The sequence below is a fragment of the Caretta caretta genome, chromosome 15 (assembly GCF_965140235.1).
Source record: "Caretta caretta isolate rCarCar2 chromosome 15, rCarCar1.hap1, whole genome shotgun sequence".
Lineage (NCBI taxonomy): Eukaryota > Metazoa > Chordata > Testudines > Cheloniidae > Caretta > Caretta caretta.
The window spans coordinates 7,666,598-7,690,996 of NC_134220.1; positions in this window are offsets into that span (position 1 = coordinate 7,666,598).

Consider the following 24,399-nt stretch of genomic DNA (forward strand, 5'->3'; position numbering starts at 1 on the left):
TGGTTAAATGTAAGTATATATGCCTAGGAACAAAACATGTAGGCCATATTTACACGATGGGGGACTCTATCTGAGGAAGCCAAGATTCTGCAAAGATTTGGGAGTTGCGGTGAATAACCAGCTGAACATGAGCTCCCAGTACAATGCTGTGGCCAAAAGAGCTAATGCAAACCTTGGCTGCATAAACAGGGGAAATTTCTAGTAGGAGTAGAGAGGTTATTTTACCTCTGTATTTGGCACAGGTGCGACCACCAGCACCGGGCCCATGCTCAAAGGGGGCTCCACCCCAGCCTGATCCACTCCATTTGCACTGCACCTAGAGCAGCTGGCTCCTCTCTACCCCTTGGCTCCTCCCCACACCACTCGCTCTTCTTGGCCTGCCAGCCGGCCAGGGCTTCTCTCTGCTCCTTACCCTGCCTCCCGGCTCCTCCCCACACTGTGACCTCTCCTCCCACCCTGCTGCCCACTGCTTCCTCCTCTCGGCCAGTGGTCAGCTGAGGGCTCCTCTCTTCCCCCATCGCCAGCAGGCGAGAGAGGAGAGGAGCCCTCAGCTGCTGCTGCTCCAGCCGGGCTGGTGACCGTCCGCTTTGGGCTCCCCGAGGGTTGGGGACTGCTTCTCCCTGCTGCTCTGCAAAACTGACAAGCTTGGGAAGTTGGAGGCTGCCCTCCGCCCCCGGCCCCCGCCCATGCAAGGACACCTCCTCCGCCACAAGCACCATCAGCGCCAGGCAGGTAGGGCTGAGTGGGGTCCTGGGGGATGGGGCTGTTCTGTGCTCCTGAGCTTCAGCAGTCCTGCCCCCTAGCACTGTGCTGGGAGTGGGGATCCCTGCTCTGTGCTGGCTCAGCAGGGCCTGGGGGCAGGGCATGGGGGAGTGGGTCTGTGTGGGGGATGCTGGGCTGTGAGGGGGAGCAAGTACAGAGAGGACATAGCAGCATCTGCTCCCTTAAAGCCCTAATCAGCATGCATTAGGAACTTTAGTGCATGGTAGCAGGGTCTACACAGTGACTTAGTGCGTGGCAAGCTAGTGTGTTCTGGATTTACACCCTGGCTTGACACTCTAAGCCCTTGTGTAGACAAGCCTGAAACCTGAAAGCAATGAGAATCAACAGGTTCAGGATAAACACACTGCTGAGCCAGATGACAACCTCATGCTTAGAGATGTGGATTGCTATTCAGGAGACCTGTATTTGATCTCCAGGCCTGATCTCTCACTTCATACACTCATATGCTGGCAGAAGGTGGAAGTACCACAAAGGCAGTGTCCAAGACCTCGAGTCTGCAAAGCATTCAAGCATATGCTTAACCTCAAGCACTTGAGTAACACTATTGACTTCAAGCGTGTTGCTGAATCAGGACCCTGCTACTAAAGAACAGTGAGGTCCTCCCTCGTCATCACTCAACTGTGATCCCTTCAGCCATTTAAGGTGCAGCATTGATGCACCATAAAAGGAAGTCCAATCCTGCTCCTCCATAACCGGAGAGATATCAGCTGTGCGGAAACATCCACAAGTATGTAGAAGACACATCAGGGAAAGAACAAAGTCCTGTGCACAAGTCACTGGGTGCATGATCGATATAGCAGGAACCATTTTAACTTTGCCAGAGGCACATCAAGCAGGTACGCAAGAGAGTAGGCAACAGAAGACTAGACTAGGCAGCCTTGGAGATTCCTCATTATAGGCATCAAGATGGAAGGGGAATTCAATTGCAAGGTTTCTAGTCAATGGGTGTCAGAACAAACTCGTCTTGCTTGTGAGCACCTCAAGCTCTGAGACCCCAGTCAGCTTTTCACAGTCCATAACCAAACCAGTTCAGAATTGTTTCTGCATCAGGTGACAAAGCACCACAAAGAAATCTACTTGGGGTCAAGATTCACCTAGGTCATCAACAACGAGGACTAGTATGCATCACACTCTGCATTGCGGTACAATAAAAAAATAGGGAAACTCTGTTCTACTTGTCACCCCATTCTCTAGAATTTCCACAAACTTTTCCTAAATCCAGAGGGCCTGTGATGGCTGGTGCTAGCTGGAAGCATCGCCTTGTGGTTAGGGTATCAGATCTCTAGTCCCCACATCTTTACTCTTCCTGCCCAAACCCCTGGGGTTGGTCTGTCTTTTTCTTTGTTTGGGGTACAGTTAAACCTCCAGGCAGGTTATCCACTCAATCCTCTCTCCAGTGTGGCAGGGTGCCTGGGAAGAGGTGTGGGGAGGGGGTGTCAGTTAGGGATGTAAGCGTTTAACTGGTTAACCAATAAGCTTGATGCTTATCGGTTTCAGTTAACGGTTAAACTCCGGCCAGGGTCCCGGCTGCTGCCCCGCACCTAAGGTCCCAGTTGCTGCCCCATGTGCCCGGAGTCCCTCCAGGCTGCCGGCCCCACAGCAGAGGCTCTGCTGCCTGGGGATCTGCCGCCACCCGGCATCCTGGTGTGCCCATCATCCTGGCTGCCACCCCATGCCTGGGCTCTGCTGCTGCCCGGCATCCCAGCGCACCCAGGGCCCCTCCGGGCTGCCGGGAGCCCAGGCACACAGAGATGCCGGGCGGCTGCAGAGCCCCAAGCATGGGAGCAGCAGGAGCGGGGCCCCGTGTAAAATGTGGGGGTGCTGCAGCACCGCCCGCACTCCTAGTTCCCCAGGTAAATGTTTAACCGTGTAACCAATAGAATTTTAATCAGTTACATGGTTACGTTTTTACACGTTATTTACATCCCTAGTGTCAATGACCGAGCCCCTGAGTGCCGAACCGCAGGCAGGGGTTTCAAAAGGTATTTATCTTTCCCCTCTTTCCAATCAGGGGAAAATCTAGAATGTAAGGGGCTTTGTGCCCTTCTTAACGAAGTGGGGTGTTGGTAGGGGTAGCCCAGGTCCTCCCACTCCACTGGGCTCTGGCCAAGGGCCCTGCAAGGGTTAAAAATGTCCAGAACCCAGAAGCCCCTTAAGGCTGCCCCCAGGCCACTTCCTACCACCCACACTGTTATCCAAGTCGTGCAGACTGCATGACCTTTCCGTCCATCTGAGCTCAGCAGACGGGTTCTTCTCCTCCAGGAGAAGATTTCTGCAGCACCCTTCCCCAGGAGATCCCAGGGAAGGTCCCTCTCCCTGCCTTGTCAGCCCCCTTCTGAGCTGTCTGGCTCACTTTTAAATTCCACCTCCAGCTGGCCCATGCTCTGCAGGTGCAGCTGAGCAGGGTGATCAGGGCTCAGAGCTGTTCTGCACATAAGTACAGATGGTTTCCATATGGATAAATTATTACTCAGTCTGTTTGAATTGAGGAAGGAAAGTCATGTACAATATTTTCTTGAGCATGGTGCAAGACTGGCCTAATATATCTTTGATCTACAGTTGCTTGCTTTGCTGCCGAACTTACGATTTTGAGGCTGCCATATTCCATGAGTTGGTCTTTGCATGGAGAAGACATGCATCTTTTGATTGTGAGACAGAAGCAATCGCTCGTAAACTTGGGTTCTGGAATTCAGGTTTCAAAAACAAATCACTCCGGTGCTTTCACTCGCATGTCAGACTTCTTTAGTAAAAGTGGCAGGCTGTCAAATGAGTTTAAAGGCCTCGCGCATTAGTTCTGTGATTATGTTTTGAGAAGAAGACAGATTAAGAGAATTTTGGATTAATAATCCTCCTACCCAGGAATCTGCTCATTGTGCTAACTGAGGGAAAAGTGTAGCATTATCTCGTGATCAAGGGCCAAAAGTAGATTTCAGAAAGAAATTGCTATCTGAACTCAGTTACCTGTATTGTATATTCAAAGTATCCTGGCAAGAAAAGCTATGAAATTGCTTATTTATTATTAAACATGTATACTGCGGTAATGCATAGAGGCCAAACAAGTCAGGACTCCATTGTGCTAGGTGCTGCACAAACAAAAAGTAGTAACAGTCCTCGCCCTGATGTGTATATCTTCATTGCAGAGCTGGCCTCTTTGGCACTTGAGTCAGAGCACCTGGTTAACCTAGGCTGGTATGCACAGCCACTCCGCAAAGACAGACCTGAGTTACGGTGTCCTCACTGTGCTGCACTCCCCTGTGTGTGTCACTAGGAATTCTGGGGGCGGGCATATCCCATGGTCCTTTGTGTTGCAGTGAGCTGAGCTGCTCTCTGATTCTTTCCCAGTGAGTTGTGGAAGAACTTGTCTGTCTTTCTGGGCACTCAGGGGGAATTGTGGGAAGGTACTGGAGAACTATCAATTCCTAAGTGTTTTTGCCTGCATCCTCACTGCACAATGGGTGGGTTACCAAACTGAGTGAAAGCAGAACCTGGGCTCTAAATCACCCTCACACCCCCAACCCCACCGCAAAGCAAGCTACCGTGGGCTGAAAACACCACTAAACTTGAGTTAGAGGATTTTATGTGTGGACAGAATGGGGGTTAGGGGTAACATCTGAGTAAGAGAATGGGCTACCTCTGCAGTGAAGATATACAAAGAGCATACAGCTTAAAAGACAAGGCATAATAGGTGGATGAGACAAACAGATAGATAGTAAGAGAGTGTAGAAAACAGGATAACAAAAATAAGAAGATCTGAACAATTCTTAGCCCACCAAGAGAACAACTACAACTCAGCACCTGCCTAGCCATAACGGTTTTCGCAAATCAGTGCTTATGCTTATTTGTCATGCTGGATGTTCAGTAGTTATATAGGGTTTAACCCCTTACCTATTGAAGTCTATATGAGTGTTGCCATTAACTTCAGTCCGTGCAGGATCACACCAACAGTGATTTAGAAAATTGAGTCATTCCAGATTAAGACCACAGTCCCACAAATAGATGTGCCACTGGTGTCAAGAGACAACTGCCTGTCACGCTTACCCGTATTTTCTCATTGTTCCTGTGATGTTGTATGGAACATAGGTGACCATTTATAATATTATCCATATCAATATTACAAAATTGCAATGAATCTTATACAAGATACACTATGTAAGGGACTATCTCTTACTATGTGTATATGCAGTACATAGCATAGTGGGGCTCTCAAGTAGGGCTACTGGGTTAGATCATTATTTCAGTGCAGATCAAGGAATACACAGATGACATATTCAGTGGAGTAAATTGCATTTTATCTTGTGTAACTGAGGCTAGAATTTGGCCTGTTCACCTTTAAAGTTTCATATATTTTAAAATGTGATATTATTTAATATATACATCATATGGATAGTTAGACATAATTTCCTGCTTTTGCCAGTCTTAGTGCAGATAGAGGAATATACTCTAAAAATATTCTTGTGTCCCCCTTTGTGTCAAAAGAGAACAAAGGACTGTGAAAAGAACAACAAAGGATTCTGGGAGAGTGAGTCACAGTAGAGCAAAGGGGTGTTACGGGGTGACTGATGTGAACATTCAGCGGGGGAAACGATCTAAATGGTGTGTAACCAGCTGGGTTCAAATTTGGCCAAAACACCAGAGTTCATAACCTGTCCCCGCAGATAGAATGATAGATTTCTAATAAACAAAGGCCAGCATTGAGAATCTGGGCCAAAGACCTCAGTTCTACAGCTCATTTGAAAGATGGCATTGCCAGCAAGCACACAGTGGTCCCTAGCACAAAGCTGAGGTACCGATACGGGTCTAACTTTGCGGTTGGCCTACACTAGAAAAGCTATGCTGGTATAACGATGTACCTTAAGGGTATGATGCAGTTATTCCAGTATAAGCCCTATTGTGAATGCAGCTATAATGCTGTAAATGTGCCTTATCCCACTAGAGTTTATTTCACTTTCTGAACCACAGTTATCTATGCCACGACAAGCACTTTCATATTGGTGAAACTGCATCCATACTCGGGGGTATGTGTGCCTCTTTAGCTACACTGTTTAGTTAAAGTGGCAACATTTTCTCATGTAGACAAGCCCTTAGAGTCTGATTCATGAGCTACTGCAGTCTATGGGAGATGGATTGGGATTTTTACCACTCCCACAAACAGATTCACCAACACCTGTTTTTGCCTTACATCTCTTATCCAGATACAAATCAGGCCTGGCCCTCTGTAGCTAGGGTGAACGCAGAAGGTCACAGCTTGCGATGGTATGCAGCTCCCTTCGCTCAAGATGAGTGAAAGTTTGGCATGTGCCTGGCACAGCGGAGCTGGTCCATGACAAGGGCTCCTAAGAGCTACTCCAATAATATACAATAAAGGCTCCATGTCTGAAATAAGGAGCAGCAGTGGCAGAAAACACAAGGTGGGGGGGAAGAGGGAGAGAGAGAAAGGGGCATTAGCAATTCACACAATTAATTAAACAAAGATGGGGATGGGAGAACACAGCACTCTTCATAGTCATTGTCAGCACAGGGGGCCTATTCTCTAAGGCCTTTTGAGGATTACCACAAAGAGAGTTCACAGATCCTCCATTCACTTACTTAAATATTTGATATGAAATTAAAGCCCTGTTCCAACTTTTATGACCACTGTCTCTCTCTCCCCCTCCTCCTTTTCCCCAGCATACCCCTTCATCCTTCACATGCCTCTCCCTCAGACCAAGAGCATTAGCACAATTAGCACCAGCCCACTGGCGCCAATTAGCAGCCAATAGTGTCTATATTATGGGAGGGGGGAAGAGAAGAGCGGGTCCTGTGTCTCCAGCCTGCCTTCACACTCAATTAGATTAAGTGGAGTCTCCTAGCTGTGGTTGGTTGGACAGTTGTTGCAGTAATTGTGTCTTCCCTGTTGCTGCAGGCAATCTCCTCCTAGGCTCTCTGATACCCTCTTTATTGACTCCCTGCCTTGTCCGTTTACATCAACACACGCTTCTTCAAAGGGAAAAGGGGGGTGGAGATGAGAGGGGAGAAAGACCCAATGTCTTGAAGCTCTATAGAAGCTTCTTAGACACTAGGGCTGAGTTTATTTGACCTCCTCAGAGCTCCGCTGTACCTCTCCCCCACAGCCCAGCTCCAAACAGGGACCGAGCGGGAGAATTCCCTTAAAAAGCCTGATCCACAATCCACCTCCGCTGGAATTTGCAGGGAGGCTTCTTTGTGTGAATAAAACTCAGATTCGGAGTGTTCAGACTTCAACTCAGAAATAAACTTGGAAAGGAAATGAGTTGATGGCTCCCCATTCCTGCTCCTGCCCAGGAGCAGCAATAGTGGGATGTTGCAGGGCGACACCTGACTGGAGCCTGAAGTTATCTTTATCTACAGACCCCGAACTGCATAGGCAGCACTCCCGCAAGCTTCCCCAAAGTGCCTGAATCTGACCTACAGGCATCACCTCGAGGACAGGAAGGATGAATTCGTTTTTTCTCCCTGCCCAATCCTTGGGCTTAATGCTGAGTAGGCTGATAAGGGATTAGTACCAGGTGTGAAGGGAGGCATTGGCATGTTCAGCTGTTCTCAAACTGTGCGTAGGGACCCCATTGTAGTGGGGTCACCAGGGCTGGGCATTAGACTTGCTGGGGCTGAAGCCGACACCCAAGCCCCTTGGCCCAGGGTGAAAGCTGACACCTGAGAGCTTCAGCCCAGGGTGGCAGGGCTCAGGTTACAGGCCCCCACACCTGGGGCTGAAGCCCTTGGGTTTCAGTTTCCCCTGACCCCCCACCCCACCTCTCCCACCCCCGCACGTGGCCTCAGGCTTGGGCATGGGCTCAGCAATGGGACTCAGGCTTTGGCTTTGCCCCACCACCCCCCACCAGGAGTGGGGGGGCTTGGGAAGTCTGAGGCTTCTGTCCACCCTCCTGGGGTCCTGTAGTAATTTTTGTTGTCAGAAGGGGGTCGCGGTGCAATGAAGTTTGAGAACCGTTGTGAGGACTACCAAACAATTTTCAGTCTTTGCTGTTCACGATGTGCAGTTGGGTCTCATAAGTCACAGTGTATTGTTTTTGCTCCCTGACTCAAGTAGAAAAGTTTGAAACAGCAACAATAAATTATGGACTCCTAGTATGAATTTTCAGGTCAATTACCCATTTCTACTAAAATTCATTAAATTGACAGCACTTGTGACCATTTTCACTAATATCCACAGTCATCCGATTATTAATGAATAAATAATATGACCCCAAGAATCATAGTGAGCCAAACTCAGTGCTTTTATTTGTGAAAATACTTATTAATCTGAGGGTAAGTTAACTATGCCATTAACTCTAGTGTCGAGCAAACCTCAAAAGGCTCAGAGGTTTCATTTAGACAAGCATTTTCCATCTTTATACTTTATCCAAACTGGAGTGGAAAATCTCATTCAAACAGATTTCTGTGAGAGACTCTCAGTATTCCTGCTTCTGGCTGGAAGAACATCCTCACGCACTTCCAACCAGAACCACAAAGCGCAGTAGTACATAATAAGGAAAAATCATGTATATAACTCTGGCAGAAATAACCAGTCTACAGTTGAAAGGTACCTTACAATCTCTCCTTTTCCAACTGCTCTTAATGTTCTCAAACAAATTCCTTTTGGCCAGAAGGCATCCATGCTTGGACTTTGCCCAGATGTTATTTTCTTCTAAAATAGATTTTAACAAACTATGTTCAGCCATTTTTGAGTACTATGTGTAACTGCAATTGTTCCATATGTTCAAACTTGGCTTGTCTTGAAAATTTCAGTGAGTTCTAAAGGAACAAACCAAGCCAAACATTATTTGGTTTGGCATCCCATCCGTCCTATGCAGTAAATGTCACTGCCCCCATTTTACAGCTAGTGAAACTAAGACTCAGTGATTTGTTGAAGGGCACAGAGCGAGCCGGCACCAGAACCAGAATCAGCACTCAGATGTTTTAGGAGTGGGGGCCAATAATCCTTGTCCACTAGACAAGTGGTTCTCAAAGCCAGTCCACCGCTTGTTCCGGGAAAGCCCCGGCGCACCGAACCGGTTTGTTGACCTGCCGTGTCCGCAGGTTTGGCCGATCACAGCTCCCACAGGCCGCGGTTCACCACTCCAGGCCAATGGGGGCTGCGGGAAGGGCGGCCAGCACGTCCCTTGGCCTGTGCCGCTTCCCACAGCCCCCATTGGTCTGGAGCAGTGAACCGCGGCCAGTGGGAGCCGCGATCGGCCAAACGTGCGGACGCAGCAGGTAAACACACCAGCCCAGCCTGCCAGGGGCTTTCCCTGAACAAGCAGGGAACTGGCTTTGAGAACCACTGCACTAGACCACAGTGGCCCCTGGAAAAGTTACTTAACAGTTCTCAGTTTTTCCCCCTTTGTAAAATGGAGTAGTGTTTACTTCATACAGGTGAATGACGCTGGCTTAATACAAAACAGACCTTATTTTCTGACATTGCCATTTGCTGGCACAGGGAGTTGCAGAGATAATTCACCCCACAGTAGGCACTTGGCCCACTTGTCAGATTACTAGCACTATGTCACAAATATCAGGCATTCACTGGGCCAACACAGCATTTACACATGTGCTCTGCTTTGAGCTCACAAGTAATCCCATTGAAGTCAGCAGGACTTCAAGTGCTTAAGAGTTTTACGTGGTCACGCCTTGGTGATGAAATATGGAGAAGTGGGTTTGGAACAGCAGCAGCACCTGGCAGGATGACACACTAAGCACATGACGCCTGTGATTTGATGCACAAGCTGAAAGAAGCACTGGGTGATTGACTGACCAACCTCTCTCTCCCCCTACCTGGATCTGTGGCTGTAGATGATAGAGCCAGTTGGCTGCATGTAAATTTGTCATGGAAAAAGGATGACACACAGAAATGGAGAGACATGCCTGGGAGGTACGCTGACAGTGCATTAAGCATCATGAAACTTCAGTTCTGCTCCTGGCCCTGCCACAGAATTACTGCATGATCTTCAGCAAGTCTTTTATCCTCTTGGGTGTCTCTGTTTCCCTACATGTAAATCAAGGATAATAATACTTGCCTACAGGACAGGGAGGTGTGATGGTTTGTGAGTTAATGTTTGTTGCTTGTACAACACTTCGGGTGAATTCTCCATCACTTGCAGTCTTTAAGTCAAGAATGCATCCCTTTCAGGAATGTCTAAAGCACAACTAGGAAGACGCTTCCCTGTGCAAGCAGACAGACGCACTAGCTTTGCTTGAGCTAGCATGCTAAAAATAACAGCATAGCCACAGCTGCTCGGGCTAGCCACCTGAGCACAACCCTGCCTTGACCCCCTGGGTGAGTAGTTGGGATGGCTAGCCTGAATCGCCGCCTGTGCCACTTGGGGCCACACTGCTAGCTATAGCACGCTCGCTTGTGCAGAGCTAGCCCACGTCTGTCTACCTGCACTGGGAAGCACCCTCCCAACTCCTGTGAAGACAGGCCCTAAAAGAGATGCTCCTGTTCCAAGAGATGTTATAGGCTTGATGCAGAAATTATTGGGTGAGGTTCTCTGGCTTCTGTTACTCAGAAGATCATAATGGCCCCTCCTGACCTTAAGACTTATGAAGAAGTATTTTTGAAAGTTCCCTGCTTGGAGGAGCAGAAGAAAGCGGCAAAGAACATCCCCCGTTGTATTAGTGTTCAATTGCTTTCCACCAAGTCCAGGGAGAGGTGGGAGTTTTTCAAACTACATAGTGTGAACTGGGACGTAGAGGGGCATAATTTTCTGCAGACAGAAGCTGATTGGAAAAAAAAATGCAAAAACGTGCACAGAGTAGCAACGGAGACATTAGGCTCTGCTGCAGGGGTCCGCATATAAAGTCTCAAATCTCATAGGTTCAGAGCTAGGCAGGGTTAGCTCAGCCCTTCTTTGAGCTAGACTTGTTCGGTAGATTTTACTGGTAATTAAAGATAAATCAAGCCAAGTTTGAATACTATATGTACTGTACCAGACTGTACATAAGATTGAAGAGGAAATTCCATTTTGTATTATGTTATATACTGTCATAACAGAAATATTTTGTAATGAAGAGAGAGACTTTTTAAGGCATAAACACAAGGAGACCAAATTAAGGTTGAAAAGTGCTGGATTTGTGGATTGTTTGAATTACGTAACTGAATATACAACTCATACTCTGTTGCTCCATCACATACAGTAAGTCACATGTTATTGTTTCTGGTTACCTTGTGTGACTACCCAACACAGGATGAATTTTGAATAGAACATTTCATTGTAAAATTCACAGTTCACATTGGATTCATAAATTATAAAGCCACAAGGGACCTTTATGATAATCTAGTCCAGTGTTTCTCAAACGTTTTGTGCTGGAAACCCCATTTGGACTTAAAAAAAAATCATGACCTCCCCCCACTAGAAAAAATTGCGACCCCCTTCCTTCAGCCCCGCGAGGCTCACAGCTTCAACCCCACTCAAGGTGGGAGACTTCAGCCCTGCTGGGCGCAGAGCTCAGGACTCAGAGCTTCATCCCAGCTCGGGGCTCCTGGCTGGGGCTTCAGCCCCTGCCAGTCATGGGGCTCCAGGCTGGGACTTTCTGCCCTGGCGACCCCATCAAAATGGAGTCACAACCCATTTTGCGGTCATGACCCACAGTATGAGAACCGCTGATCTGGTCTGACCTTCATAACACAGGCCATAGGACTTCCCTGAGTTCATTCCTGTTTGAACCACAGCTGATCTTTCAGAAAAACATCCAATCTTGATTTTAAAATTTCCAGCAATGGAAAATGTGTTGGTTAAGTGTTGGGGTAACTGCATCTGTCATCCAATCGAGGAACAGAAACGATACCACATGACCTGTGTAACTAACCAAGAGCACAAATGTTGGAGCCCTAGAAGGAGATAAGCACCTTCAACTCCAGGGCCAGATTATTAAAACTTCTCAGAGCCGGGCTGTTAAGCTATGAGTACCCACCAATGGGCCCGGATTTTCTAAAGCATTCAGCTCCTTGCAGCTTCCTTTGTGACACTTACAGCCAAATTTTCTGAACAGCTCAGATGAACAACCTGCAGCCGATATGCTGAGCTCTTGACAATCTGACCATCTATTTCAGTGCCTAAAGGAGAGAGTGAGCTCTTGTGAAAATTGTGGCTCTGTTGACTTAGTTCATGGGAGGGATGGTTTCTCAGTATCTTTGGACTGTGATAGTCAATGGAACAGATCTCAACTTGCGTTATCTTGGTTAACAAGGACTGTGAATGCGACAATCTGATCTACACCCAAAAATTGCTTTCAGCAAATAGTTGAGCTATTTTGGTGTATGCTGTTTTATTGGCCAGGTATGCGATTTGTGAGTAAGAAAGGAAGGATGGTCCAGTGGTTATGGCACTAGGTTAGGCTTGGAAAGACTTGGGTTCAACTCCCTGCTCTGCCACAGCCTTATTGTGCGACCCTGGGCAAGTCACTTAGCCTCTTTGTTCTTTAGTGACCCATCTGTAAAATGGGGATAATACTGATCTGTGTCACAGAGAGCGTGGTAAGGATAAGTAAATTAAAAACTGTGATGTGCGTGATTCTCTATGATGGGAACCATCTAAGTGCTGAGGATATTTAAGATACAATGGGACACTGCTGAGATTCGTTTCCCTCAGGTCGTTAATTGGGACAGGAAAGGTGGGTTTCCAAGAGGAAGGAGAATTCTTCAGAATAAACTGAAATGTTTTTCAAAAACTGGATGCTAAGAACCTGCTGAACTAGCAGGATACAGGGGTAGATTGTAAACAATCACCAGTTTGGTATAATCCCTATGATCCCCACTCCAGACATTCCTAATTAATCAAAGGTTGGGAGCATGTGGGAGGCACAGTGAACTCATGGATAGAACACTGGACTGGGGGTCAGGTTCTATTCCTGGCTCTGGCACTGCCCTAATGTTGCAAACTGGACAAAGTCACTTCAATTCCTCGTGCCTTAGTTTCCCCAATTTTAAAATGAAGGTAATAACGACACTGACCCACCTTGGCAAGGTGCTTTTAGAGAAATGCTAAGAGACCCTGCTCCCGAGCCAGCATTTTCTTTGTGCAAGCTTCCCACCTACTGTTTTGCTCACACATCACCATCCTGACCTTCAGCATCTTACCATGGACTCAGCTTCGCCATATTCCACTCCAGCCTCTACCAGGGCAAACAGTGTCACTTCTCTTCTTGTTGGTTTACATTCCAGGGGCCCTGTCAAGCCGACACCCCTCTGTCTTTTTTCTCCTTTCTTCTTGCTCTCTCTTCCTATCACCTCTCTCTTTCTTCACCCATTCTCTTTCCTTCAATTACTTTACTTTCTTTCTCCTCCATCTACATTTTTCCCTTTTCTCTCTTGCCATCTTTTCTCCCCGCTTTCCTCTTCCTTCTGTTCTCTCTTTTTTCTCTCCCCCTCCCCTAATCTCCTATTCAGCCAAACTTTTTCCATTCTTTTTCGTCAAGTTCTCTCCTCTTTCCCCCACCTGAGCTTCTCTCTCATCCTTCAATTCTTTCTCCTCTCTTGTTCAGGATAGGCAGGCTGCTGAGATTGCTGTCCCTTTGCTGTGGTCAGGAAACATTTATTGACATCAGAAACATCCTCATTAGCTCAGGACAGGTGGGAACTATCTCTGTTTCCTGCAGGCACTGTCTCCTGTCTGCTGGGTAACCCAGCCTGACAGCTGCACGGCTCTGACGTGGCCAGATTCCCCTTCCCTCCATCCTTCCAATCCTGACAAACTAGTTGGGGCCCCAGCTCAACCTCCCTCCCCCCCGTCATGTGACCCATGGGAAGGGGCTGATTGGCAAAGATTTCCCCAATTAAATCCATTTAAACCTCTTTCCTCTCCTCTGGTCTTTGTAAGGATGCAAGGTCAGGCTCAAGGGCTAAACATTGCAAAGTTCTCCCATCTGACTAGTGGGAAAGGACAGAAGTCAAGTAATTAAGAGAGCGAGTGACAGGAGAGAAACAAAAATAGATTCAAATTTCTGCCCCTTGAAAAGCCAAGGAAAACTTCAACCCTTTACCTTGATTCTGCTGAGACATAGAGGTCAGATCAATAAAAGTCTAAGGGTCTGGTTCTGATCTCTCTTACCAGGGTGTAAATCAGGAGCAATTCCTGTGAAGTAAATGGTGTTACACCAACATCAAACTGGTATAAGGGAGGTCAGAATCTGGACATCTCGTCTTATTGAAAGACAGTAGATTTGTGTTGCCGGTGCATGAGGTATTTTCTACCATGCCACTGGTGGCACATCCTCACTCTGATCTCAGCTATAAGCCCGTCTTTACCTGGGGAAGCTGATACACCTGTTAAAAAAAGAAGCAGCCCACGATCTCCCCTCACATGCATTACTCACCTTGTCTCATCTCCACTCTGCTATTTAATTGACGACTAGCCCACAAGGGGACAACAGACCTATAATTCCCATTAGACAGTTCTGACAACTTAAAATTCCACTTTTCCTGCAGAGAAGCACAGAGTTTCTGTGGAAAAGTTATTGATATTCAATGATACATTTCAGGAGAGATGGGATTCTAAAGCTGCAGGGTGGGTCAAAATATGCCAAAGTACACTTTCAAAGAAGCCCCTTGTGCCTTCTCCCTTGCTGCCCCTTAGGGAAAGATCTCCCCATAAATACCCACACAGCTACCTCATTATCCACCTTCGAGTCCCTCCTCAAAACCCTCCTTTGCTGTGATGCCTGCGAAACATTTGACAATGGTGAGGCAACTGCTGTGCTGAGACCACTGCCAATCATGCTGACCAATATTGTCTCCTCTTGCTATCCTTCTCTAGCCACCCATTGTCTCATGACTTACTTAGATTGTAAGCTCCTTGGGGCAGGGACCATCTTTTTGGTCTGTGTTTGTACAGCGCCTAGCAAAACGGAGTCCTCATCCATGGGGTTCTTAAGTGCTACCATAATAATAACAACAATACCTATAAATAGTAGGGTTCAGATTTTCAAAACCATCTAGGGGATTTATAAGATTCATCAGTTTTACAGGCAAGCTGCTACCAAATCATTGCTCTACATTGAGAAGTAGTGTTGGCTTGTGGTTAAGGCACACCACTGGGATGCCAGAGAATCGAGTTCAATTCCTGCTGCTACCTCACATTCCTGTGTGATGTTGGTATGAGACTTAGCCCCTCTGGCTCCAGTGACTGTACACCACCACCTCGGGTACAGACGAAGCCAAGGACTTCATATCCCAACAGGCCCCCCAGTAGTCCTGCAGTTTCCATTGTCAGACCAGACCTGAATCATTTCTCCTCAGAAGTGCAGATTCTCTTCCGGAATGGTGTGTCTACTTCTGCTGCTCACCATCCTCGCAGGCATCTTGGGGCCGCGAGAGGCCTCTGCAACATCTGTTACCGAAGCCTCTTTTGAAGCATCCTCACTTCAAAAGTGCAAAAGACTCTGGGCTGTGTTTGCCAACCAAAAGAGACACACACCGCAGGCAACCGAGCCAAGCCAGGGACAACCTCCCAGAGGAAGAAACACCACAGTGGACTGAGTGGGTTAATGATCTGGGGACACTGGTGAAATTGGGCCTGATCTAAAGTCCATTGAAGCCAATGAAAGCATTCCCTCCGATTTCAGGGGGCTTTGAATCAAGCCCAAGGAGCAGGGAATGTTGAGGGCACTATATCCCCACAGAAAGCAGCATTTCATTGTGCTAAATAATTCCAGTTCCCCCTTCAGCTACATAACCTGCTGCAACCTTCCTCACCACGAACCAGGCTTGCAGGCTTTCTTCTGAACCATGAACCAGGAGAGAGAGAGACTGATGTTTTCCTAAATGCACTGCAAGGATATCTCAGACACATCTTGTCAGCACTTAAACATCCATGACAGCCTTCTTGCAACATTTTCCAGGTGAGCACCCTTGCTGCCTTTGCTGTGTCACACGCTCATCATTCACCACTCAGACATGGCGGGAACAGCCTGTTGACACGGTTTCTCTCACTCTTCCAAGCCCCCCGGAGCTGACCTCCTCTCTCCCCAGCTAGTGCAAATCCAGGAGAGTGTACTTAGGGCTGGGTCACTGAATGGTGTTAAAAGCCTTTTTCTTCTCCTCTCAGCAACCAGAGTTGGAAGGTGGTGGCTGGGAGTGAAAACATTTCAAGTTGATTTTCCTCCAGGTGATGCTTCCAGCACACTGGTGCTCTTTGAGTCTGAGGAGTCACAGCAGGGATGATGTGCAGAACACTGACCATATTGCCAGATTTTCTCTTCTCCTACAACCCGCTAGCACAGCAGAGGCAGGGAGAATGCTGATACATGGAGCATTTCCTTCTCCAGCCATCATTTAAAGTCTACAACACCTCCACAAAACCACCTGCCCCAGGAACTGATTGGAAGGAACACACGTTCTGCCTGGGTTTGGGAATATGAAGGAGGGAGGAGGGATAGCTCGGTGGTTTGAGCATTGGCCTGCTAAACCCAGGGTTGCGAGTTCAATCCTTGAGGGGGCCATTTAGGGATCTGGGGCAAAAATTGGGGATTGGTCCTGCTTTGAGCAGGGGGTTGGACTAGATGACCTCCTGAGGCCCCTTCCAACCTTGATATTCTATGATTCTAAGGAGAGGTAGCACTTTTATTTGTGACATGAGAGTAAAACAGCACCAGTGGTCTCATGGTAGGAGATTCCGTGCTGCCATGTGAGAGTCTGGAGACTGGTTCCTAGGCTTAGCCACGCACTCTGGGGATATATCTATGCACCTTTGTATTTCAAACCATAGATTCCCCATTGTGTCACCAAGATCCTGTTTGGAGGCATCTGACTCACCCACTTTGGAGGAGATGCTGCCTCAAAGTGAAAAGAACCAAAGTTTTATTTTTGCCCTGTGAATGGGCTGAATCATGCATTCAGACCCTGAGCTAGCAGCCCAAACTCATCCCCTTCCCACAATATTCTGCTATTGGTAACTCAAGAACATAACACAGAATAAACCTAAGCCTAAGAGTTCTCCTCAAGCTTGGCTTTTTCAAAAGTTTTCCTCTCAGACCTATTCCGTTCTCATTCCCTCAGGCCCAAAGAAACATTCCCATCCCCTTGATAGTCTACTTAGAGAATGGACCCAGCTGCCAGCATGACTCAGAAGTAATTACCTTGCATCTCAATACAGGACCCGAGCTTAGGGTAACTCAACAGAAGAGCCGTGCATTCCTACATGGGAGCTGAGAGCCAAGTTTCAATGGCGATATGTGACACTTCATCATAAAGGCATCAGGTAACACCATACATGACTGATAATACCACAGCAAAAACCATGAATAATCCTCAGCTTCATACCTGACAAAGAATTAAGTAGGCCACATCAAAAAATGTTAAATTTCAAAATTTTCCAACAAAAGAAAGGGTCAATCATTTTGGTGAAAATTTGCCCAACAAATTCATCCCATCTTCCAACCAGCACTAACGTAACCCATTTTGTTAACTGGGGGCCTGACTGTGCCCTCCCCCAGAACCTGGTGTTGTCATTTACAACAGTGCCACCTGGGTGGAAAAGGCTGGTGTCATGGTGTTTTTACAACTATTTTGCACACATGTAAACTACAATGCAAGCCAAGCACTGGCCGTCTCCCCAAGGGATGAATTATGGGCAGCTTTGCAATGCTCTCATGTGGATATTTTAGGAGCTGTTGTTGGCAGGCCCTCCACAGGAGTTGTGGTCTAGTGGGTCGGGTAGCATGATATGTGAGTAATGTATATATACATGCTCCTGTACGAATGTGGCCATTTGAGGTACAATTCTAACTGTTCGATAGAAGTTCCTGTAATACAAAGGGAGATTCTCTACTGGGTCTGTTGGATACAGATAGATCCTCTGGTTCTCTCTAGTACACAGAAAGACTAATGCTGCACAATGACTCCCGAAGCCCTGGCCTGGAGTTTGCAAGGGACTGCTGTGATGCACTCCCACTAGAAATGGACTCAAAGCCAAAGACCTCCACAGTTTGGAGGAAGTTCAGGACTGGATCTGGATCTGCTAGTTGGGATCATCTCTAATTTCCCTGTTTTAGATTAAATTCTTTGCTGATCAAAACTTTCATGGAACCTTCTCTTGGTCAACTGTAGACAGTGGCAACCTGAGACCTGTCTGGTTCCCTTCTTTTATTGTTGGAAATGTGAATGGTGTCCCTAGCTTCTGTTTGCCAGCAGCTGGGAATGAGCAACAGGGGATGGATCACTTGATGATGACCTGTTCTGTTCATTCCGTTTGGGGCACCCGGCACTGGCCACTGTCGGAAGACAGGATACTGAGCTAGATGGACCTTTGGTCTGACCCAGTAGGGCCATTCTTATGTTCTTATGTGAATCAATAATGGCCTGCATTTATGTCTCCTGCTCTAAATTGGTGCAATTAACCATTTGGGGTGAAATTCACCTCTGTGCAGAGGGCCAGCACAAAATCTATGAATCACTTAAGTCTCACATAAAACTTCAGGACTTAAGTGGCGCATAGGCCTTGTACTACTCTTATGCTAGCTCTCTTCCATTGTGCATTCAACTTCTTATTTTCCCTCTACAATGACCTGCTTGTGTCCACGGACATGCTGCGCTCAGCTTGCATTGCTCTTCCCAGCAGTTGTAGTTCAATGGTTTGTTTCTATGGAAGCCATCTCCTTATACCACGGGTTTGGGAGACTTCAGTCCATCCAACGGTCTTGGTGCTTTATGGCACAAACCCTAGTGCATCTAGGCAAGTGAGTGAGCTGCAAACACATGTTCACGAGCATCCAGTGTGTCAGATCTGTAGTGGGTTGGAACAAAGAAGGAGGGTAAAACACTCATTTTAACAGGCACAGAGAGTTTACTAGTGGCTTTTTAAAATTCATGGGCCTCATTCAGCAGCTCCAGCAGACACGTCCAAAACAAACCCATTAAGAGTCTCCCATGACTCCCCCAGGTGCTTGTCATCGTTTGCACAGCTTTAATGGCCCTATCTGACATCATCTTAAAGCCTCCTGTGTGGCAGAAAAGCCTGCCCAAAGCTTTGTAGCAGCTTCTAGTGTCAGTAGCACAGAGAGTTGTATTCATCAGCCTCCCCTCTCCTTTTTTCAGGGCCTAACTTTGAGGTTGTGTTTGTTTCCCAAATTAGCCTGAGGGCAGGGTTGAACCCAGGGTCTTTAACACCCTGCAGAATGTCAGTCACCCCTGTAGGGTCAAAGTTAATAATTCTGCCTCTCCCCAAGCAATATGCCATGGATCACAAGCTGTATTCAGTGCCCACACGGGATGCACAGACCTATCTTGGTTTCAGAGTAGCAGACATGTTAGTCTGTCTCTGCAAAAAGAACAGGAGTACTTGTGGCACCTTAGAGACTAACAAATTTATTAGAGCATAAGCCTTAGTGGGCCACTTCAGCCCATCTATCTTGCTCACCTGCTGCTGTGTCTAGCCAAGGGCTTCCTTCCCAGGGAGTGAAGCAAGCTTGTCTGCCTGTCCACACCTTCCCTGGTGATTAATAATTGAAGGGACCAGCCCTTTCCATTTTAATGCCACTTGCTGATTAGTGAAAGACCGTCTGAGCTTCCCCCTTCCTATCTGGGTGGTGGCCAGTGGAAGAGGTCTCTAAACAGAGAGCTCTTCGGATACAAGCCAACTCAAGGGAGGCGCATAGAGTTTATTGTTCACCAGGGCTGCCTGGCTGTGATACAATATGACTACCAAGGTAGAAAGCACCAAGGGAACTCCTGGGCAGTGCCATGCTCAAATTCCTTCATGACCTTGGTCCAGCATTACCGGGACCATGATGCTACAGTGGCCTGTCCCTATTCTAGTCGAATACTGCCCTTTCAGGGTTAGTTGCGGGGGGGGGGGGGGGGGGGGGAGGGAGGTTGCCTTTTATTTTTATGCATTCCTTCATTTCCTCGAGTGAACTGAGTGCTGCTAAAAGGTATGCGATTGCCAGCCCGCCTCGATTTACCCACACAAGTTCCCACCTGTTGGCAGGGCCTGGGAGCACTGCGGAGGCCGAGGGCTCAGCAGCCTGCCAGACCAATGCTCCCCTCGGGGGAGAGCAGAAGACTCTGTCCCTAGATCCTGTGGCATCACCCTGGAGCCCCCATCTCCAAACAACTCCAGAGCAGCAGGGCTCCTAGGGAGGCCTGGCCTGCCCCCATCAGCCAGGAGAACTCGTCAAGCTCACACCAGGCCTATGAGGAGACAATAAGAGGGATCCAATCCAATGGATCCCGGAGGATGCTCCACCCCAAAGAGAGAACATCACTGGATGAGAGGGTTAATCATTTTCCTCCTGCCCCTCAAGTCCTTTGTGGGGATGGGGAGCTGAGCGGCACCACCCCAGGGTCTAGTAACCAGACCCTTTCCTAAAGCTCTCCAGCACTAAATGGAAAAGCTGCCCTGCTGCTCTGAGGGTGTGCTAGGCAGGGAAGAAGGTACCAATATTTTCTGTCCTGTATGGCATCAGGACAGATTGGCCTCGTGGTGAACTATGTGTTGCATGCTGGCAGTGGATCTGATTTTTAAGGAAATATTTCTTCACACAGTGCACAGTCAACCTGTGGAACTCTTTGCCAGAGGATGTTGTGACAGCCAAGACTATAACAGGGTTCAAAACAGAACTAGATAAGTTCATGGAGGACAGGTCCATCAATAGCTATTAGCCAGGATGGGCAGGGATACAAAACTATGCTCTTAAGCCATACAGCCTTAGTTGGGGTGACCCATTCTGCATCAAGGTGTCAGCTCAGCATTTCGGCCCCAGTTAAATAACCGTTAATCGGTAACAAAGATGCTGTTTGGATGCCCTAAGACACGAGTCAGGACCATCCCCTGCCCCAAGCTCAGCCCCTCCATCTCCTCGCAGGAGAGCTGTGCGTGCCTTCCTGAGACAGGCCCCAGGTCAGCCAGGCACTTCAGCGCATGCTGAACACTAAGCCATCTGAAAACTAGGCTCTGTACTGTTAATAAGAGGCCTCCGCTGTGTTTCTGGGAACCGCAGCCAGACATCAGGGCTGTTCTGAGAGCAAGAAACAGGGCAGGAAGCAGGGAGGGCTTGTTTTTTACCCTCTGTCCTTTTTTTAAAGTCCAGCCTTACCGAGAACAACCCGAAGGCAGTCTGCTGCTCTTTACTAAACAAAAGTTTACTTTCATCTGATGGGCTGCAGCCACCAGAGTCACTTCCTCCTTCCTTTCTTAGAGGCGAGAAAACAGTCGGCTCTTTCACCACCTTAAAAAACCCATTACAAGCAATTTAGCCAGTGCGCAGACAGACTCCGTGTCTACTGTATTCTGTTACCGTGGCTGGATGGGGAGGGGTTTTTTTGGTGTGGGGGAGGGGAAGACGGCCCACTCCCTGACCTCCCCTCACACTCCTTTCTGTAATGGAAAGGATGCCGGCGCCGCCAGTTATAGAATCATGCTAACAAATGAAGCTGTCATCAAACACCTCTTGGGGGAAACGGTGGGCAGAGGGGGAGGGCGTGGGCCTGTGATGGAGTTGTCTTCCCTACGGTGGTCCTGCTAGCTAATTGCTCGACGTGAAGAGCACACACTTAAAGTGCTATCGGCCTCGCCAGTAATGCCTCCCGTTCTGAGCAGCATTGATCCATTCCAGCTTCCCCCGGTGTTGCTGTGTTGGGGTTTTTTTTTCCCTTCTTCTTCTTTAAGTGTTTTCTGAGCCTGTGTTTAGCGTGAGTGGTGCTTAAGTGCTAATTGTTACACCACAGATTGATTGGCGACAAGATGGCTTGCCAAGTTTCTTCTCCCATCTCCCAGGGAGGAGTGGGGAGGAAGGACGGGGGAGGGAAGGGAGAGAGAGAGGGAATCCTTTTTACACTCACTCCCTTCCTTTCTCCGAGTCTTTTTGGGCTGGAAACTTTTGGCCTTTCACAGCTCCTCCTGCTAGTTTCCATTCATGTTCTGATGCTTTCCTCCCTGCTGAAGCAACTTGCCTTGCATTTCTGAGACTGCATCTTCTCCGCATTTGAAATGTTCTCCTTATGGCACTGTCCTCTGGGCTAGGTGGCCTGGCGGATGAGAAGGATGCTAACAGATAGGAGGGCACAAGTAGCCTGCCTTGCTCAAGAAAGAACTAGGAGCAAGCAGGATAAATGCACCCCAGAAAGGTCTGCTTTTCCATCTCTCCAGAAACCCATAGCCCTGAGGCTGGTGAAAAGTTGAAAAGGGAGAACTGTGTAAAAACCAACTCAGCAACCTCACATTGCTCTGGAAACCTGAAACATTCAGAGAGGGAGCAAAGATGTGAGACATTCCTTGAACAGAGAGCAGAAACGTGGAGAGATTCCAGAGGGAGGTTTGATTTAACACATTCAAAGACATCCTTGATCAGAAATCTGAAATATTCAGGGACCCCAAGAGGGGTGATATGACCATTCAGGGATGCCCCATCTAGGTTCACAAAAGGTTTACATTTAACAAATTTTGTCTCAATGTCTTTGGCAGATGTTCATTTGAAGAATTGCCTCCACCCCAAAAGAGAGCAACTTTGTGGCTTCAGAACTTAATAGTTGTACATTCCAGTTATTCACCATCAGCTTCGGTGTAAAACAGCAAAGTTTATCCTTGTGCAGTAGATAAGTAAATAGTATGATTCCACTTTATAGATAGGGAAATGGAGGCACGGAAGCTTGGTGACTTGTCTAGAGCTACAAAGAGAGGCAGTGTCCTAGTTGGAAGTAGAACTCGGGATATCCTGATTATCACACCTGAGCATAATCCACTAGATCACATTTCTCTCATTCTTCTATGGAAATAGCTACATATTTATCATAGTTATCCTAATTTCCATCCAGCTCTGGGAAATTGCCTTGTTCTCAGGCCTCATGGTAAGCATTAGAGCTGAACAAATAATTTGCCCAAAAAATGTATTCAAGAAAATTTCCCTTTTTTGTTTGCCAACTTAACTAACAAAGCACTAACTGGTAATAGTCACAATTCTCACACCCTGTGTTGGTCAGTCATCCGTTTGGGAAACAGAAACAATGCCATGAGACTTGTGTAACTAACCGACAGAGAGGTAAATTGCACATTGAAACATAACAGTCAAATATACCATTCTAACTTTACTGTTGCCAGTTACATGAGCATTTGGGCTAGAGGGCCTGATTCTCCTCCGTTTCCCCAGTTTACACTGGTTTGATTGATTGCAGCTCCATTGCCTTCAGTGGAGATACATGGATGTAAAACTGGCCTAACAACCGACCCTGAATTTCGCTTTTAGTGAACATCTGCGCTAATAATGTTCATGCACTTCAAGGTTAGCAGGAAGCAAGTACTAGAGCAGTGCAAGCAACACTGAATTGCAATTTGCTTTTGAATTTAAACAAATACCCAGGCATTTTCCCTCCCACTATTCACTCCGCTTTATTAAAAATGCTGAGGTCTGGCAGCAGCCCAGCTCTGGGAGCACTGCTAGAAACAGCTATAACTTTAACACTCCTAATAGTGGTCATTTAGTTCCCCCAGGGATCCAGGATTTTCAGGGTTGGAAGACTCCATGCCCCCTTGAATAGCACACAACTGAGAAACCAGGTCTAACTGCTGATATGGCATCTAAAGAGCTGGAAAGCAAGAAAAATAACCCATTATACCTCCTGCCAACTTCATCCCCAAAGGCTAGTATGGTTCCCCCAGCTCTGGCTGCAGGGATGGGCACCTGGAAAAGACCATGAGGGAACACAATCTTTAGCAGCCAGCCAGCTGCACCAGAGAGGGTCATATGTGCAGAAAAGTGAGAAAGCACAGGATGCTAACCAACAGCCAGGGTCTTCACTGGTTTGAGGGCAGGTTCGGCATTTTCTGTTCTGTTTCTGTTTCTCAGTCTGGTGCCAGGATAATGTAGCAATGCTGGTGAGACTCAAAAATGCTTGCACATGAAAATAAACAACCCCTGGAGGCCTGATTTTTGAAAGGTGCTGAGCAACCACAGTTTCCCTTGATTTCCATGGGATTTGTGGGAGCTCAACACCTTTGAAAATCAGGCCACAAATAAGACACCTTGCCAAAATCTACTCTGTGTGTGTGGGGTGGGGGGAATCCTCAGAATAATAAGCTCTTCCCTACTGAAATCTCAGGTTGCTTTAGCAAAGCCCCCCCTCCTGTGGCTGCTAAACATAGACACAAACTCCCTGTCGCCATCTGGTGTCCAAAAACGGTAACACATCACCTTGCACCCCTCCAAAAAAACTCATTTGGAGGCTCTCAGAGCAGGGAAGTCAGCTATAGCTAACGTCTCCTCGTGAGATGAAATGGATATGAGAGGATCAGGAAGCTATTTCTGGCAAGTCAGAATTATGGAAGGATGTTACTGCTTTTAAGAGAGGTAATAAGAAAGAAAGAGAAAGAGGATGAGGTGCTCATGGAAGGGAAACCGTTTGCTGAGCTATTCATGTCCAAAAACCACAGAACAAATTGCTACGGCTTTCCTCCCCGCAGCACAAAGTGCCTTTTAGCATGCAAGGCTCTCTCCTGAGGGGCAGGAGAGAAAGGGAGAGACGACTGGCGTCAAGCTGCATATTCTCTGAAGATGCTGTCAAGAACATCATAAGGAAAGAGCTGTCTGAGGTCATCAGATTAGACAAGAAACAAGGGAAGGAGCGGGGGCTGGGAATGGAGAGGGAGGCGTGGTGACCTTTGCGACCTCTACTTG